Raw genomic sequence first — 20,632 nt, 5'->3', positions numbered from 1 at the left:
CACACCTGGTACCGGCGACCACCCACCATGCCCCTGCTCACAAATTAGTCAATCTTAAAACCAATTAAAAGGTAGAAGACGCAGGACACATTAGATGATTGCCCCCTACACTGCTCATAAGGCTGTTGCAAAACTTGGCTGCTGCGAGGTTTGTCACCCTCATTCTTGTCGCCAGCATAAATGTATTCATGGCTGGCTGAACATTGTTTATTCTTGTGCCAGCAACATTAAAACATATTTTCCGCCCTTTCTGGTGTTAAGCTCCTCTCTGTACCCCCAGACCACCTTCAGGTCCCCCTTTTGGCTGTTTTTGGCCAGGTTACAATATTTATATCTCTGGGTTAGCAAAGATAAATAATAAAAAATAAAAGCTATCATTAACCCAAATACAGGATACTTGGGATACTACATGTAGGTGTGACTTACTAAAACACAATGTACTTTTCCTTTGTATCTGTCAGATTAAGGAGCTTTATATTTTGGGAAGTTTGCTGTATTTTCTCCCCAAAATAAAACATCCAAAGTCTGTGAAGAAGTCATCCCACTTAGATCTGAGTGTTTCCGGATAGCAAGTCCTTCAGAGGTTTCAGTGGTGACACTAAGACTTTTATTTAATAAAATGGCATCTTACCCATACCTCTCAGAGAAATAGTTGTGTTGTGTTGAGACTACTCTAGTGAGAAGAAACTCATCAAGTCTTCAGAGAAAGCAGTGATGCTGCACGTATGGGGAGTAATTCCCTCCTCCCTCTGTGCCCCTCCTCAAACGCCCAAAACCGTCCAAAACCATCCAAGTTCACTTGGTCATTTGCAACATTTTGTAACCTGCTGAGAGCAACCCTAGTACTTTAATTAAAAAAATCTGTGTCAGACAATTGACAAGAAACTGAAACATAAGTAGGAAGATTATGTTTGCGTTCCCTCTGTATATGTTTCTGCATGCATCCTGGTAGCCTCACCTAACGGTCTCTCCTAGCTGGTTCTTTGTATGACATGGTCAGGTTGAGTGTCACCTTATTGGAACTTACCAAGGATCAATGACAGGTGACTTGCAACCAGTTTCCTTCCATTTCTATTCTCTGTAATTTATTTTTTTTTTCCATTGAGAAAGAGACTTGAATGTTGGCAAGTGCTTGGACAAATTGATATGAATGCTTTTCTCACAAGCTAAAGTCATGGCTGACAACTGGAGAAATATTTCTGCCGATTCCTTGGGATCCAGGATCTTTGCATGCAACAAGTCTTTGCGTTCTACAGGCTGGAGGTTTGCAGTCCTCCACCTGTAGGGAAGAAACAGGATCACTGCAACAACTGCAACTGTAAACTATTGACTTGTTTTTGACGTATATGACCACAAAAGAGATTGAAGAAACACACATTACTGCGAGTAAGAATTATCAGCCTCAGCAACTTCTCAGGAAAGATCAGATGTGCTTCTGCTTGCACACTACCAACTGCAAAGGGAAAACCCCTGTGTGTTTGTGTTTGTAAATATTATATAAATAACTGTAATTGTATGTATTTAATGTATATATAATGATTATTACATTTTAACGATCTCAAGTATTGTATATAGCCAAAACTTGGTCTCTTATTTTACTAGCACACCCACTGTAGATTTATTTTTTGTCATTGTTGTTAATGTATTGGTTAAATTACAAACTGGTCTCACTTTTACCTCAAAAGGTACATGTTCTTTATGTACGTTTTATAAAGAAAAAAAAAAAAGTCACTCGGTATTTTTTGTTACCTTTTCAATTGCCAGCAGTATTTTCTGTCTTTTCCTCTTTGGCTGCATGCTGCTTTGCTCCTGCCCCCCAGATCCACTGAAGTGAAGAGTGGAGGGCAGTTGGGAGGGACTGGGTTTGGGGGGGCACCGTGTCTCACTCGATGTGCCTCTGCCTTCCTGAGAGATGTAAGAAAGGAGGACTCTCTCTCCCCATCCCATCCCTCCACCTCTTGATAGGTACTGAAAGATTTTGGTTAGACCACAAAGAGACCATGCCACCCCCTTCTCTACTGGGGCCTTTCCTTCCCTTGCCTGGGGCCAGCAGAGTAACAAGGCTTTACACAGCCGTGCAGACAGCTGAGGGCTGAAGTCCATCGCTTTGACTTTCCATAATGCCCACACAATCCCTGGGAAGAAATACAAGAGAAATGTGCGTGCTGTGCCAGACCAGGCTACTTCAGAGCACTCCTCCCCATGCCAGCCATGTGGGTATAGGTGTGCTGGGCCCACATAGCTCTCCAGGGTCTCTCTGCCATTGTGTAATGGTGTGGTGTGGCACAGCAACTCCAGATCCAGCCCAGACCTTACTGCAGGAGTCGTCTGGATTTGTCAAGGTCAGTGACTACGTGGTCCACTGTGGAGGTCCCATCTGGACCTCGGCAATCATGGGGTTGATCCCCGTTCTCTGCTGCGTGCAGTACCCCAGGTATTTCCATTTCTTGTCCAGCTCTTTTGTTGAGGCTGCAGGTGGGGCCAGGAGCTACTTCAAGCTCTGTGCATGTACAGCCCGGTCAGGCACACTTTTCCCAAGTACAATAAAGTGAAGAATTAGAAGAGTTATTTCTTCTTGAAGTATGGTATTAGCTCATTTAAGAACATAACGGCTCCAGGTTTTCACTGGCTAGCTACTACGTATTTTGAAAAGGCCTAAGTAGACCATTAAACTTCTCTGGTGTTGGGTGTAAATCAAGGCTAAAGTGCTGTGCTCTGATTTGGCTGTGTGTGTGTCCGTGCCATGCTGCTGGATAAAATGAATGCACAAAGAGCAAACCAGCATTGAAGAGGGAGCCCTTGCTTGTGGTTCCTTCTGCGGCTGTGTCGCGTTGGTCTCTGTGAAGGTAAACGTTTTTACAATCCTTCAAAATTAGAAGTCTATTTTTATTGTAGGTGAAATGAGACTACAATCTACATAAATAAAAGCATACTTTGTTCTTGTTTTGTTTTGTAAATGCTGATATTTCTTTGCCCTTTTCAGTTATGGTGGTTGCCTCCATTATTTTCTTGATTAGATTTATGACTGTCAACTGTCAGCTTGTAACCACATGTTCAAATTAATTCACAGGATGAAACTCTGAGTTTCCAAACAAGTCTTGCTCTCCAGTGGCCTTCACAACAGACGGTGACAAACAGCAACACGCTGAAATTCACAGCATAAAAAAAGAAACATGCTGGTCTCTTATTTTTCAGCTTAAAAAACTCCACTATCCCACTGGGTCTCACAACCAGAAACCTTTCTACATGCCCTCATCCTATCCTTAGGATATTTAGAACTCACACTGATGGGCTGAAGCACATTCTTAATTTCAGACACATTGATCTGCTTCCCCTTCCCCCCATGGTAATCATGTCTTAGCTCCACATTGGGCCAAGAAGAGATCCAAGGGCACATACCATGGAGTATAAAAGCAGCCAGTAATACATATATATTACTTTCAGGAGTATTATATATGTATGCTGTATTTATACCCCAGCTAAGTAAAGTATCCACTGTCAAAAACACCGTTAAGTCTCTTGAACAGATTTTACCTGACTTATGGTTTGTGGCAACTTTTCACTGGGATCATTTCAGAGTAAAATTAGCTAGGACTGAGTGGCAAGCCTAGCCTGTAAGACAGACTGCATGTATAGGTCAATGCTTGCTCCTAATCAGTTGCTTATTTTTGTGGAGTTGGTGTATTAGTGCTCTGGACATGAGCAGCACAGCATGTCGAGCTGCCAGTACTGTCAGATCTGTCTCCCTAGGGAATGCCTTTTATTCTTGTTGGAGACTTTTTGGCATGTTGCCTTTTTTTTTTTTTTTTTTTTTTTTTAATGACAGGAGGACAGGGGCGTATTTTCAAGGATTAAAGTATTACTGTAGTGGCTGTAGGCCTGTCACAATCCCTGTTATTTGCTCTAATCCCACTAGAACGCAATGCTTCTCTCATATTCCTCAATTATGGAATGAAAATTAATAAAAAATAGCTCTAAAAATGTCATTCTGATGGGGGATGTAAATCCCAGTTTATTTTGGGTGCAGCAAAAATCTGTATTTCTGGTATGTTCAGTAATACTTGACGTTTTCAGCCTAACTCCTCAGGGAACAAGTGTTAGAGTCCTGTGATTTGGTTTTTGTACCTCTGTCCTTTCATTTTAACAAGTCCTGAATTTTTTGTCCCACTTCAAATGGGCTTGAAGGGCAGCCTTCACACAATAACAATTTGTTTATTTGGAGGTAGGGATTTTTTTGTAAATGAGTCGCCAGGTAAGGATGTTCTGTTACTGCTCCCCAAGGAGTGTGAATCTGTAGTGAATGTTTTTTGTGTGGGGAAGATTTAGTGGCCAGCAAATCATCCAGCCTGGAAAAATGCATTGAAAGGTCGACAGGTTCTTGCAGAGGCTTGAAAATACCAGCAAGCGCAATCCTGCACTAGCTGAATTAAGGCAGGAAGGTACATCGAGGAAAAATGACGATGGAGAGGTGAGAACCCCTTCAGGTTTAAATATTACTTTAGTTTTTACCTTGCCCACCACCCCAATCACCTGCAGTCAGTGTAGTTACCAGCATCCAGTTCTTCCAATAGGGGCAGAGGACTGGATGCTGAGGACATGATCAGGCACTAAATATTTAGACTGCTAATTAGGTGCTAATAAGGCACCTTAATGACTCAAGCAGCCAGACTTTCAAACAGGCATGCCATGCTCCCAAGCACTGAGCCTGGGCAGGGTTTATGGTCTGGACACTTTCTGCCTTTCCCGTCTGCACAGAGAAGGGCAGAAGCAATTGTGAAAGGTCTCAGAGATGTTTCGTATGGTGAGAGACACAGTCAAGTCTCTCCAGCCTGCAAAGGAGGCATTGAGAGAGGGTATGAGAGGTCTGTTAAACCTAGCAGGGTCTGGGAAAGAGGTGGGAATGATTGTTCATGTTTGTCATAATACAAAAAGAATCACTTGGCCTTGCAGTAGCTTTTCCTCCCGAGTTTGTCTCAATGTGCAACACACAGTATGTGCCGAGACAGTGCTGTCCTGTGGTGTAGTCTGGCTGCCCTGTCCTGCAATTTCCCACCTATTTCCTAGGAGATCCCACAGGCAGGCACCTTCTGGTATGAAATATAGAATGGAACAGAACAGAATATTTTCAGTTGTAAGGCAACAGGTAATGACACTGATCATCTAGTCCAACTGCCTGACCATTTCAAGGATGATCAGAAGGTAAAGCATGTTATTAAGGACGTGGTCTAAATGCCTCTTCAACACTGACAGGTTTGGGGCATCAACCACCTTTCTAGGAAGCCTCCTCCAGTGTTTGACCAACGCCACACTAAATAAATGCTTCTTAAATTCCAGTCAAAACCACCCTGGGTGCAGCTTCGAACCATGCCCACACGTCCTGTCACTGGATATCAGTGAGAAGGGCTCAGCACCTCCTTCACCACATCCCCACCTCACAAAGCTGTAGAGAGCCATGAGGTCACCCCTCAGCCTCCTGTTTTCCAAACCAGACAAACCCAAAGTCCTGCTCCTCTTAGGACATTCCTTCCAGCCCTTCCACCAGCTTTGTTGCCCTCTGGACACGTATCCTTCGCTTTCTGGCTTTCAATGAAAAAAGGCAAACAACAGCTCTTGCAAATGGAGTCCCGGACATGGACCAGGACATTCACGCTTTGAAACCTCTTCAGGAGCTCTCCTCAGGCTGATGAACATCTGGTAACAGGGGGTTCTGCCCTGCACATCCTCCTTTTTCCTCCTCTGATTATTATCATCTCTGCCCATCCTCCTTTGATCCTGTTCTTCTGGTTCACTTGTGAAACCACACTGATGCTCTCTTGCACCTTCCCTTCATTTCATTATGCTTAGAAAGACTCTTCCAAGGGGTGAATAATGTCCTTAGACTCACTTTTCCTTACAGAAAGTGAGAAATAAGACAAATAAAAATCCTGTTTTGCTTTAGAGGACAAATGTTCAAAAACTTAGTAATAAATTGTCTTCATTGCTAATAGGTAGTAATTGCATCCTGTGTGAAGGCACTGAGAGAGACTGACTGAGGCTTAAATAGCCTCTAAACCTCTTTCTAATTGTCATTATGGGTCTGGCTGCTCACTCAGCAAGAGGCTTCTCAGTGCAAATCCATTCCCTGCTGGGTTTGAACACAGACGAATACTAATATGGAGCTAATGCAGGGGAGATTGACCACTTGAAAGAAAAGAAAGTATTTGATTTAATTAAAAAAAAATCAAGAGCTCTTTTTAATTAAAGAGACTTATTTATCAGGATAACTGGCTGAAAGTGCAGTCTGACATTTTCCATTTGATGCAGTCTAGGGAACATCTGGGACAGCATCCCTTTGCGTGGTGTGGAACATGCATCCCTGGGTATTTGTTCGATATTGGGTATAATGAGCCTGCCTGATAGGAGCACTGGATGCAAATTTGATATTAGTGCTGTTACCAGTAACAACAGCACTATAATAACAATAGCAATGCTCTGCGGGACATAGGAGCTGTCAGGAAGAGAGGCAGCAGCTGTTTGCATTAGGTTTGACTCTGGATAACATAAGACTTAATCATCTCTCACAAAATAAAGGAAAATAGGAGGATGCTGTAGTTTTTACCTGTCATTGATTCTTTGTGGATAGGGACAACTTTCTGAAGTGGGGACTGACTCTGTGGGCCTGGGTACAGTGTGGGCTGGTGGGTGGCTGCAGGTCTCGTCACTGTCCCAAAGCTACATGGCAAAGCTTGCACATCAGGAACTGGCTGTGAAGGTGCCATTTTCATCAAAAAGTGCTTTGGATGCTAGAGGACCACATGTCCCTGCATGTGTCAATGTTGAGAGAATTTGAGTGCTGGTAGTAGAGACGCCACACAGTTTAAATAGATCCAGGTATGTCTATGAGAGTTTCAATACCAGACCAAGCTCACAGCACCCGTAAGAAATTAATGCAGATGTGCCTGGGTTTGGATACTTGGGTTCAGTGTCTATCAAAAAGGGGGTCCAATTTCCTGCTTAGACTCACAGGACATTAGGACAAGGAAGACAAGTGGAGAACACGAGGAAATCTTTTATTTGCTACAGCAGCCCTTTCCTAGTAAAATTAGCATGTTGGCAAGAGTGATTCATCTTACAGTCTTAGTATTTTATTGGAAAACAGAGATTACTGGAGGAGGAGAACAAAGTTCTATGTGTTTCCTACCTAGAAAATAGGGCACTGCCATAAGCAAGCAGCAAGCATCAGGCTACTGAAAATCCATGGAAGTTTATTCCTATACTGCACAGGGTATCCAACCCCTTCTGGCCTCCTGTGGGACCAGCAGTGCCTCCAAAAGCCAAGAGTTGTGTTAGTTACATTAATCCTGGAAACAGGATGCAATTTGCCAGCAGTGTGTAGGTGCCAATACTGAAACAGCTTGCTGGGAGAAATGGTGAGTTTACTGCTGGTTTGGGTGTGTCAGCAAGGTTAGATTTCATCTTAAAAGACAGGCTTTATCCTGGGAACAGAAATCCAGCTACGGTCAGCCTTTGTGGTCCTCTTTGACTTTGGGGTCTGTGATCCTCCACAGCCTCCCACCCACCCTTCATGGGCAAGAGAGGAGAGAAAAGCCTGTCTTGCCCTAAGCATGCTCCAAATGTTTGAATATTGTGATTATAATCAAATCTCATGTCTCATGGCTTCAGGCAATTGCTTGCAGGTGCCAAGAAGGAATTCACCTCCAGACACAGCTGCTCACACTTGTTCTGGCTGTATTTGCTCGCTGTTAAGTTGAAGCAGCAGAGATTTGCCACAGCTGGAGATGGGCAGCGTGGTTGTGCAGGTTGTTCTTGTGACTGCTCTGTCGCAATGCCTGCCAGGCAGTTTGCATTCACATTAATAGTCTAAGTTGGGGTATTTGCAGGTCATGCAGGAGTTTTTGACCAGGTGGAACTAATGGAGATTGTTTTGTTCTTTTCTGCATGCAACAGTCTGGCATGGGTCATCTCTTCAATTCCCTGCCCATGCATCCACGACGTGTTGATCTCCTGTGGCACGGAACAGCTTATCCTTTTGCGAGGAATGAAAGATTTCCATTTACTTACTGCCATGAGAGTGGATATAGGGGCTTCCGATTAAGTTTAATGATCTGTGACATTCGGGTTATGATCCAGGTGATCTAAGAATTTTGTCTGCACTTAAACTGTGTGAATTTTTTTTTCTTACCATAGACACTAGTCTCATAGCAGAAGTATTTTTTTCAAATGAGTAATCAGGCAGGATTTTAGATTTGCTATGTGGTTAAAGGCAGAAACACCGTCAAACAATGTAAGGTGCCTTCCTGATGGTAACTCATTCTTTTATAGACCTGTAAAATGAGGCTAGCTAGCTAGAGCTCCTTCTTGCATCTAATGCCAGGATTTAAAACTCACAAATCCATCATCCTGCCCTGGGAATGGAGAGGTACACAGGACTGGTGTTTGTAGAGCAGTTGGCAGAATCTGGTTTTGGTGATAACAGTGTTTAAGTCACCTTGTGTGAAGAATTTATGGTTGCAATTCATCTGTTTCCATAAGCTGCTGTTATCTAATGACCACTATGTCTTATCATAACATGGTGAAAGCTGAGCATATGAACACTCCAAATAAATGTGGAAGTAGCTGTCAACTTTATTGGGACCAGCCCCACCACTGTGCTCCTCCTCCTCCTTCCTCCACTCTTTCCTTGGAAGATGGTTCTCTGTCTACCCATCCACCACCTCCTGCACTGCTACCACTGCCTCTCCACCTCATTGGACATTGGGAGTCATTGAGGCTTGAAGCAATTTGAGGAGGAAGGGAGCTGAAGGCACTGAGATTTTTTTGGAGCAGATGGAGGCTGTGAGATCATTTCCAACAGGACTGAGTGTTTCAGGGAAAAGTCCAGGGAGTCTGCAAGTGAGAGGTTTGGCTGATCTGGGGAAGCTGGCTGGGATGCTGGAGCTGAAGGCAAAGACAGGAGCCTGGAGATGGGAGCCAGGGCTGATACCAGGGTGTATCCCTGAAGGGAAAGAACAGGTTGGCCAGCGCCTAGGTCCTAGGATGGTATGTGGTGATCAGGCTGCGGACTGGCACTGGTGCTGGCTTGCTCCTCCTGGCTAATCCTCCTTCACTCCCTGTGAGAAATGAGCACCAGCAGCAGTGAGAGGCTGGTGGGGGCTCTGGGTGAGGTTTCCAACCTGTACCTTCAGCCAGGATAGAATGAAACTGACCACATTCGTGCTGTCAGCTTCTGCCCTGGTCCAGTGAGGGTGTTGTGGTTGGATGTTCAAGGGCTTTATCTGATAGAGATGTTTGCACAAGATCCCAAAATTGCAATGAAAATAACCTCAGCCAGATACCACTTACTCCTGGAGTTGCCTGTGCACTCTAAACCTGTCCCTACCACCACACCTTGCAGCCTTTGCACACCGTGTATAATCCCTGAGCATGCCAAGAACTTTTGGAGTTTCTTCAGGTTTAGCCAGGCTTTTACCTCCAACCTGATCCTCTTCAGGGGATCTGTGGTGTGCAGCCTTAGTCCATACCAGAAATGCTGTGCTCCCTGCAAAGGCAGCTCTAGCCAATTCCTTCTAATGAATGCTTTTGTATCATACCGTATGGCTTCTCACCACAGTCTCTGCAACAGAGAGGCCAGATGAGTCCAGATGGTGGCTTTTCCCCTGATTGCATTTGGCCTGTTCAGCAAAAAATCACAAAATTTGCAGCGTTAAAGAGTGTAACTGCAAAAGGCAGCATGGCTCTGTCCCCTCGTGCATAGCAGGTTCAGCTGAGGCAGGGAGAGCTGCATGCTCCGTCCTCCTACTGCAGCCCATGAAGCAGTGCGTGGGCTTCGGTGAAAGGAGGGGGAGCAAACACTTTGGAGCTATGTGCCTCTTGCAGAGGTCCTCCTAAGCACATTTGCATGGCCCAAGCAGAGCACAGGTTCTGGCTCATTTTGCAAGATGATGGATAACATGATTCATAGGCACACTCCTTGGGACAACGATAATGTCTTCAGTGAAGGATGAAGAATTGGTACCTCAGTAAAACTTCCTTCAATTTTATTAACTGCATTGAATTCTTCCTTTGCTGATACGCAGAAGACCATGTTTTCTTGCTTTGTCATTCCTAATGAAAATCTTCTCACATCTGGGACATATATTATATACCCAGCTGGCATATTAAATGCGTTTTCTCTGTAATATGGAGCTGTTTTTTATTTAAGATGAAAAATTAATTGAACAACTAATCTTCCTGCTTCTGCTGTTGCCGTATGTAGTGAAATTTAATTTCATTACTAAAAGTACATGTTCCATTTCACTTTTTAAGTGGTATATTTATTTTTCTAATAAACTTTAATTTTAGTCCCTTGAGAAACATGATCATATTGAGATCCAGACTAAATTCTGCATTTTGCTTTGAGTTGTAGATGTTAGTCAGAATGTATTCAATTTATTGGTTCTTTCGATTAACCTTAAAGGAGACAAGACTTAATGAGTAATTATCTCTGGAAACATTTTATTTTTCTTTATGTATGCTAATCAGTTTTTCAGGCACACCTCCATGTGCTGGCTGCGTTGCTCAGTCTTCTTTTCATCTTGGTTACTCCAATCCAATGGAGAACTCATGTCAATTCTAATTATTCTAGCTTTGGACGAGTCTTTAGAGTCCTACCAGCACCCATTATGCTTCACTTTAAACTAACTTGGAAAATGCAACTGAAGTTCTTAATCCTGTCACATTTTTGCATATGCTCGGTTTTGCTCAAGTGAATAATCCACTAGAAGGGATCATGTTCATGTATTCATGTGCTTAAATCTTTGGGACCTGGGAACTTAAGGGTATATCCATCAGGCACCATATTTCAGAGAGGTCCAAACTGCTGACCTGACCCAATGTAGATCTAGAAAACGTGGTACAGCACAACTTTATTAGAGCTTATGTCTGGATGCAGAAAAAGGCTCGTTTTCTCTCTAGTGCCCCTGAACGAACAAACCCTGCTTCTTGGCTGTGCTGGCTTTTGTTCTCAAGATCTCTGCCTCCAGCTGTGAATTCTTGCTGAGAAACTCCAGTGCCTCCATGGTTTTGCTATCCTTTCCAAAGCCATCATACACAGCACTCTGGGATATCCACCAGTTTCTTGGCTTTCCTTTCTATGTATTTAGGACCAGAAGCCAGCTGAATTTTGTAAAGCTTCATCCCCCACCCCGCCTCCCCTTCTCTTTCTTTTAAGCTGAAAGTTATTGCATATTCCTTTTCATTTAGGCAGAAATTATCTTATGTTCTTTCCAATTGCTCTATTTGAAAATTCTTTCAAATGGATTATAATTGAGATCCAAGATTTTCATTTTACATATGAGAAAAGCTAAGATTAGCTCCTGCTGGAAATCATTGACTCCAAACTTCAAACCACATTTGTGGTATGAATCACAATTTGTTATGAGAGATGCAGCCAAGGGCAGAGGGGAGAAATGGAAATACTCAGGTAAGGAGTTGTCATGGAATTCCTGGACTGAAATACTGGATTTAGCTATGTCTCAACATCTAGCTGTAAATTCTTTTATTTCCTTGGGGAAAAAAACCCACTGGGTTTAAGCTGGAGAAGAAAAGAGTCCATATGCTCTCCCTCAGCCCTGTGTCCCTTGCTGAGCAGGCAGTGTAGGAAGGTACAGTGGGAATCAGGAGAGGAATTGATGCTTATTACATTTACAATGAAATATGATTTCCCAGCAAAGCAGAGCAACTCAGAGAAAAATGCATTGACTTGCTTAGTGCAGAAAGAAACCATGATTCATCTCCTGAAAATGCTCTGGGATTGTTAGAAAAAGCAGTGTCAACACAAGATGGATGAATGGGCATATGGTGCATAAGACCAGGGACGTAACTACTGCGGTCTGCTGGGCACTGATTAACAGCGGTCTGGAAAATTGTGTCCAGCTTGGGGCATTACAGCACAGGAAATATCCAGAGAAGCTGGATACCCTACAGGGCACTGACATAAATGAAAAGGCCTTTTAACACCTGGCCTTTCTTCCAAGGAAAGGTATGAGAATTGGCTCGGTATTGCTTGGAGGAAAGATGATGGAAGGGAAGGCAGTAGGAGGTGCCAGCGGACATCGATGTGGCACACCAATGAGCAGGGTGACCTGATGATCACTTGAGTAACAGTGATAGTTGTTCTGGATTAGTAACACTGTGAATCTTGCAGCATCTGAGCACTTGTTATAAAAGGAGTCATCCTCTTTCTCTGCCTGCGTCAACTGGAAAGCATGGGGCAGAAGGACTAAGGTGAGCACTGGAGGAGAGGTTGTGCATCATGAAGCCATTCCCAGCTGTGACAGTAAAATCACCAGAATGTTACCTCTGTGGAGAGGTTTCCTTAGGAGCAGGCTAGACCTGGCATGGTCCAGAGGCCCAGGTCAAGCCTAAGTGCAAGAGCTTCAGCAGATGTGTTTGGTGGCCAACTTGAGTTATGTACCACCAGGGGAGCTTTTAGCTGGTTTGAGCTTGGTGAGGTGCATGGCCATTCCCCAAAAGTCTTTTGCAGTGACAAGGTCTAGTTAGGAGTCTTCTAAGAGATGAGCGGTCAAGGGAGAGGCCTGATGGAAAATGCTAGTAAATAGTATTGAATTATTCCATGGGCTGTATCACTTTTAACTATTTTTTAGTGAATAAGTCTATCTGGTTTCCCAGCCAGGTCCTTTAATGGGATTTTCCTGTGCCCTTCTCCAGGGCTTTGCTTAGAGCTCTTTAGGAGGCGTGATAACAATCTTCAAACTACCACATTTTTAATGATGAGTTCAATTGCCATACCCTAGAGGATATATAGCCCGTGAATGGAAACAGTTTTTTAATTTGTGTAAATCAAGGTAGCTCTTTCTTGCGTGAAAAATTCTCCATTACTCAAAGAGGAGACAACGGGAAGCATTTTCAAGGCAAGTAAGCCACTTAGAGAGACAAGTAGGCATAGCAGCTACTAAAAGATGCCCTGGAATTTTTGCTGATCTAAAGATATTTGGGACCAGCCAGCCACATAAGCAACAATTATTTACAGAAATTGAACATCTGCTTTTCCTTCTTTCATATTTTTTTCCCCTTTTAAGAGTCATAAAGAACTAACGATGAACCAAAAGGGAAAGCCTTGTTCAAACACACCACATGTCCTGAGGGTCTGAGGAGTCACCCCAGTTCCTTCAGCTGACCACATCCAGCGGTGCCAAATTTTGTCTGGAATCGCTTCCCTTTAATTTAAATGGACAACAGAGATTATGTGTGTGTTTTTCATTTCTTTAGGGCTGAGCTTCCTGAAGAGTGAATCCTCCTTGTGTGACATTTTAATCTAAGTGGCTTAAGTTTTAAAGAGAAATATTGTAACTTGAAGCAGCAATTTGAAGGACACCAGTTTGGCAACTTGCATGTCAAAGGTCTTATATTCCTCCATTACCTTTGAATACTGCCTTACAAATTGCAATTAAGACGTCTTCCAGAAAGGCATTTAGATTTTTAAAATTTTTTAAATATTTTAATTAAAATATAAAACTCTGTTATTACAACTTCAGCTTCTTTTGGGAAACAGGGAAGGATAAAGCTTAAGAAGTCTGAAGGAAGATGAAAAGATAATGCTATAAAAATATGTATTATCTATAAAATATTTTTTTATTTTCAGAGATTAAACCCAAACATTTTCCCTGGCACTTGATGACTCTCACTATTAAAAAGCTGTGATTTACTTCAGTGCCTATTTTACCAGGTTCAGGTGAGGCTGTCTTTATCTCTGCTTTGTTAAAAAGATCACATCTATTGTATGGCAGAAGGTTGGAACTAGATGATCTTTAAGGTTCCTTCTGACTCAAAGCATCCTATGACTCTCTATTCTCACTTACCATACACTTGAATCTTAGTACATCTTGGGTGTCTTCCACGTAAAGATTATTTCTGAGCAAAGTAAACCATCATCTTTAAGTCTGCCACGTTAAGGTGGCTTTGGTACAGTGAAATTATTCTATCACTGAAATGCAAAGAGTCACACAGCCATAAAACCTATGCATGTGAGAGTAGGACCAAATTCTCCAGTAGGTGGATGATTTAGTAACCATGAAATACTGATGAATCTGGGAAGAATACAGTTACAACTATGTCTGCCAGCTTCCAGCCAGACAGGTAGCTTATTCACTCTATCTACTTGCAAATGAAGGCAGCATAGTTCTGAATGTCTGTATTATAAATGAGAAGAATTTAAATTATTTACAGCTCTGTGTTTAAGAAACCATTGACCAGTTAAATCTGGAGTCGTTTCCCTTGTCCTCTATCTCTCTATTTTATGGGCAGCAGCTATGGTGTTCTTTTTATCAGGTGCTGTGGCTGTAGCCCAGACCTATGCTTTTGCACCTTAATTGTTTTGAGCTACCCAAGCTGGCTTGCTTAAAGCTAGGTGAGGGAACTTCTGCCTCTGCAGGACTGTGGATGTATGCAGATTTCTAAAGAAATTTATTGTTGACCTGCCAGACAAAGCTCTTAAGGAATTTATAGGTAACATTCCTGTATGCACTGACTAAAAAAAGAAGCAAAAATATTGTTGAAGAGCAGAGCCGCCTTCCCTACAAAAGCACATTATGAATGAGTTGGAAATGCTGCATTTAACTAATGGACAGCTAGTAACAGCTTCCTGTACTATTAAGAAGTTCCACCTTCATCAAAGCCCCATATACCATTACACCTCAAACAAGAAGCTATACATTTGTGATCCAAACATAAAACTGATAATCTATTTTATTTAAATGTAGCATTCCTGCTAGGAAATAACTGTGCGTTTTTACATGCTGGAAACCAGATTAGCGGCTTGTCTGGTTTCATATCCTGTTATAAACTGTAGGAGATATAGAAAGAAATGCATTAGAAGTAAGATAAGGTATGTACAGGCTAGGTCAAATCAGCTTAAAATAACCCCAGATATTGCTGGGATTCTTTTTCCTTCCAATTTAGTACATATATAGAATGAGAAGGATTGTCACAGCACTCTCAAAACTAGCCAGGTACAACAAAGCTTTTACCATCCCAGGTTAACGTCAGTAAACAGTTCACACGCCTTGCCCCAGCACAGCCACCAGTTCCCCACAAAGTTTCTAAGGTTCATCTATTCTTCGTGCTGTTTCTTCACACTCTTCAGGCCAGTCCCTCTGCTGCCTTCTCCTCATCTCTCCTCCATCCAGGGCACTCTCTCTCCTCCCTCTGCTTCTCCCAGGTCTCTCTTCATCAGCTGCTCCTCTTCCCTCCCCCTTAGAGCTATTTAACTCCTTAGCAGGAACCAGCCACAGCTGCACCTTATCCACATCAGCCAACCCACCGCCCCTGAAGCCAGCCCACAGCTGTATATTATCAATGGTAATTAACCTGCCTTCATTCCGCTATAATTCCTCTACAAAGGAGAATATTTTGGAAAGATAAAAATACTTAAGTAAGATATAAGTTTGAAGCTGAAATACTTTGTTTAACAAAGGAACCTCTTCCAGAGTTTTGTATCAATTCTAAACCACAATGTTTGCGTTGAATAAGCCATGAAAATCCTCCAGCTGAGAAAAAAAAAATAATTTTTAGCGATGTTTCTAAAATAGTATCATTGTCCACAGGCTAACAATGGGAGCAGTGGAAGATCAGAGACCTGATATGCAAACAGCCATCCTGTACCAACCAGGAGCAGTGCATTCCTGCTTCCCATCAGTGCCCATCACAGCCACGGGGCTGTGGGGGTTAGGGGAGAAGATGGACAGCTGGGAGAAGTCCTACCCTCTGTTATTAGGGCAGAGGAAAAGAGCACTTAAGAGCTTACTTGAGAAATAATTTGGAAGTGGTTTTGTGGAGGTTTCTGCAGTAAGACCTCAAAGAAGGGTGTTTTGGATTTTTCTTACATGGTGTTGTGTTTGTGGGCTCCACCTCCAGCCCAAAAGAACTGGTTTGGGTAACTCACAGTGCTTAAAACATTTAGTGTCCCTTTTATCAAATGGTTTGAATTGTACGGTTGCTGCTTTTAAAAGTGCCCTAGGACAGAAAGATCCTTGTTCCCTTGCAAAGTCCTGTAAGTGAATTAAATGGGTTGCAGATGCTTTGGATTGTGCCCTGCGGTCCTACAACAAAATGTTCATGATAACCAATGTGTGTGTTTGATATGTGCTGGCAACATGTGTTTTACTCACTTTTAATAGCTGAATTGCTAATGACACAGGTACACAGTTCTTGGTAATTTATGTAGTCTTACAGTTCCTGGCTGACTGCTTAAGAATACCGGATTTTTTATTTTTCTCTCCAAGGTGAAGTTGACCTAAAAAAGAATTTAGCTTAAAAGTAGTAATCTCATACTCTCCAAACTCTGAATGGTGATAACTTACATTTTGTCTCCTTCTGACTATATTGTATTTATATAACTATCTAACTTGATTTAGTTTTTTAAAATTTAACTAACACCTTGGAAAAATTATTTTTTGTGCTATAAAAATAGCCAATGGGAATAGTCTGCCCAGCGTCAGCATGCTTTAGTGTTGAAAATACACTTAAAGTACTCCATATTTTTTTGAAAACCCAAGTGTATAATTAAAAGCACAAATTATGTTAAAACCAAGATCAGTTGGTGTGATGTTCTGACTGTAAGAGGTAGAAAATAGCATTTATCTTTTCATCTTCCTTCAAACTTCTTAAGTCTCATCCTTCCCTGTTTCCCAAAAGAAGCTGAAGTTGTAATAACAGAAAGGGAATGAGCTGCAAAAATGAGGTTCTTTGTATGACTTGCCCAATTTCTCTGTTAATATGAAAGGTACAGGTACATATTCCAATATACATACAAATGCCATAGATTTTTCTTTACATAGCTTTTCCACTCCATTTTTCATTTTTGTCTTTTATCGTTGCTAGTTAGGTCTTTTTTCTGTTTTTCCTGCCTGTACATACAGAATCTAATACAACTGGCTCTAGATGCTGAATGCTATGGCAAGAAACTTTACTAATACAAATAAGCAGCATACTGAGCAAATATAGGTTGCCCTGTAATCAGGCAGTTAGTTCACCAAGTTTTTCATTGTTTTGAAGTCAGTAGGCAATGCGACAGCAGTAAGACACAAGCAATGTGATCAGCAATCCCATCCAACCTAACCAAGTTTCAGAAAAGTTTATTGTCTTGAATGTGATCGGTCTGCTTCCATGTTCTTCCCAGTCGTCAGCTCTTTCCTTGTTCTTTCCCTCTCGCCTCCACAGTGTTTTTTATACACATCTGCTAGTTTTATTTAAAGCCATTTATCTCCTGGTGTCAGACAATAATTAATTAGATTTCTTTTTTTCCTGCTGCCCAGTATTCTGGTTGACTGATAAGGGCAAAACCTTTTATTCTTTTCTTTTAAAAAGTTTTTGGTGTTACAACTTTACTTTAGCCGTACACTTCTATTTCCATGAGACAAGCAGGCAGCAGCCTCCTGGTGCATGGTCGTCAGCACTGCTGGTGATATGGTAGTGATTTAACTGTGAACTTGATGACAAATCACTGTTTCAGACAGCAAATCACTGAACTGAGAACCCCCTGGAGTTCTGGGTACAGCTCTGGGCTCCCCAGGACAGAAAAGGTGGGGTCATACTGGATGGAGTCCAGCAAAGGGTCATTAAGGTGATGAAGGGACTGGACCATCTCTCATCTGAGGAGAGGCTGAGAGAGCTGTGACTGCTCAGGCTCAGGGGCATTTATCAACGTAAATAAATACCTGGAGGAAGGGTGCAAAGAAGACTGAGCCAGGCTCTCCTCATGGTGCCCAAGGACAGGATGAGAGGCATCAGGTACTAACTGAAACAGAGGAAATTCCACTTAAACTTTTTTTACTGTGAGGGTGGCCAAGCACTGGTGTGGGTTACCCAGAGAGGTTGTGGAGCCTCTGTCCTTGGAGATACTCAAAAGCCATCAGGACACACCCTTGGCCATCCTGCTATCATTAACCCTGCTGGAGCAGTGGATTGGGCCAGACGACCTCCAAAAGTCCTTTCCGACATCAACTATTCTGTGAAACATCCTTTACGACAGAAAAACATTATTGTCAGCAATAGGGTTTGCTCTTGATATAGTGGATGTAAACTAAGGAAAGGATTAATTCCATGCAAATTCAGCTAAAAGAAAATCATCTACTTACCTAGGCCTAGGATGTCATTGGGGAATGTGAGAGGCATTGCCAAAAAGTCCATTTAATTTTCTGCTTTGGACAGCTATGGCAATGTGGAATGAGCTGCCCACAGGTGACACTTGCTCCTGTTACCTCTACTGGACTAAAGCAATGCGAGCCAAAGCCAGCCTGAGGATTTAGCTGGACTTGGTCCGAGGCATGCTCCAGTTCAAACCCCCAGCTGTGCTCATGCTCTGCCGAGTTTTGCGCTCTGCAACAGGCTCTGGAAAGCTGAAATGTCCTAGAAGCAGCTCACCCCTTATCTATTGTTAAATACATGCACCTTAATTCTTGATTAATAATGATTTAGCAGTTCAAGTACATAAATAATTTACTGAATCCTAGTTGAGTTTGTAATAGCTGCTGTGAAGCATAAAACAGACCTGTACCGGGTACCCTGTGTGAAAAATGGGTCCTTCTGGGGACCAGTCTGTACTTCAGTGAGGCTTGTCCTCTGTTCTTGTAGTACTGTCAAGGAGTTATTTATCAGTGCTTTTTGGATGCCTTTAATTGTGATTTATCAGGTTCACTGATTCCAATGTTAATGTGATAATCTCTTTTAGGGTATATTTTCTCTATTCATTCTTGAAGTCCTTTATCCTCCTTTTCTCCCCACTTTCTCTCTTTCATCATTTATTTAATGCATCGGAATATTTAGATCTTTTACACTGCAATTGTGTCAGCACAGTGCTGTCTCTTTCAGCAGAGCTGCTAAACATTAGTCAACAAAACAACTATGGAAAAACAGAGAGTCTTCTTGTTTCCAAGTATGCATCGATATGAACTGTTTTCCTAATTACTTTTTGTTATGGCTTGAATCAAGAAGACTGATATTTCATTTATAACTACTTTAAATTACTCTGGATTGAAATCATTTCATCACTGACAGTTTTCTTGGCAAGCTTGGAGCATTTAAGTAATCTGGAAAGTTTTGTAAGGACAGCTTACTAGTTAATAATAATTCAGTTCCTGTCCCAGCTAACAAATTGTCTCTGTTTTGTCAAATAGTACATGTGTACATATTGGATCTGGATTCATTCCCTATTCCCGATGGTCAGGTCAAAACCTGAAAATTGCTGTTGTTTTCATTTTCTCAAGGGGATGTAGGGTTACACTCTTGGTCTTTGGGTGTTGTGTAGAAGTGTAGCAAGCTTTCATGTGGTGTACAAAGAAATTGCAAAGTCTTCTACTTGCTCTGTGACTCTTTTCCCCCACATGTTGTTTTTGAAATGCAATGGCTCTATTAAGTGAAATGTATGAAATTAATGTGAAATTAGTGAGAAGTGAAATCCCCTGGTGATGTGCTTCAAGGTGACTGTCATCTTGAATATCCATCCTTTGCTCAACACGGAGCTTTCCTCTGCAGAAATGACTGCCTCCCTGGGTTAATTGCCATGTCCCTGGGACAGTAAATCTAGTGTTCAGGCTGCCTGGAGAAAAGGCAGAACTTCATTCATGGAATAACTGTTCACTCTGCCATGAATTGAGTTCACTTAAGGTTAAATGTTTACCTTTTTACTAAGCCTTTAAACAACACGATCCCATATTAAAAAAAAACCAACCAAACAAAAACCCACAAAAAAACCCCCAAAAAAACCAAAAACAAAAAAACCCCAAACACTTCAGGTTTAGCTCTGCTTTTGAATGTGCTAGTATAAATGTGCAGTGATGTGGCATCGGTGACAGAAACTGCATCTCCATGCCACTTGTCAGTGCAAGAGCAGAATCGGGCCTGTATCTTGTCTTCTGCTGTATGCTATTTTGTTTTCCGTTATATTGTAGTAGGCATGTATAAATTGCTTCCATTCTAATAATTTAATAGTCTGCAGCTAAGGAGCAAGGGAAAAATAAAGAACGTGTTGAAGTGATTTCGAAAACTAAAAACATTTTGAAGCCTGTGGAAATTAACTCACCCATGGAGTTTTGACAAAGTTTGTTTAAATACTGTCTGGTGGGTAGAGGCCTTCTAGTTATCCACGGTGAAAGGCCACAGCCTTCCATTGTATGATCATTTGGATTGATTTTATTGATATTGACTGATGGCTTTCACCAGTGGGAAGTGTCTAACCTGCTGAACAAACTATATAAAGAGAATTTGATTTGGCACTGGAATATTTCACCCTTGAATGCGTCTCCTTGTGTTGCTAATGCCATGCAGGCTACAGTTGAGGTTATTTATATGTTACTGTCATACAAATCAGTGCCTTTCACTCTGTAAAAATAATGCACCCATTAAAATTAGTACACCCTTAATGTCTTTGAGGGGTGTGGCTGTATCTTCGATCACCTCAAAAATCTTGAAGTTATACCAAGCTTAAAATGATGCAGGTCTAGAATTTCAGAAATAAAAACAATAGAATACACTTCCTTTTTTCCCTCTGTTTTTTGAAGACCTGGAACAAAAAGCAAAAACGCTTCAAACATGTAAACTATATATTAGCTACAAATTAAACAGGTTTTTATTTCTT

Source organism: Falco rusticolus, chromosome 7 (assembly GCF_015220075.1).
Source record: "Falco rusticolus isolate bFalRus1 chromosome 7, bFalRus1.pri, whole genome shotgun sequence".
Classification (NCBI taxonomy): Eukaryota; Metazoa; Chordata; class Aves; order Falconiformes; family Falconidae; genus Falco; species Falco rusticolus.
This window is presented reverse-complemented; position numbering follows the sequence as displayed.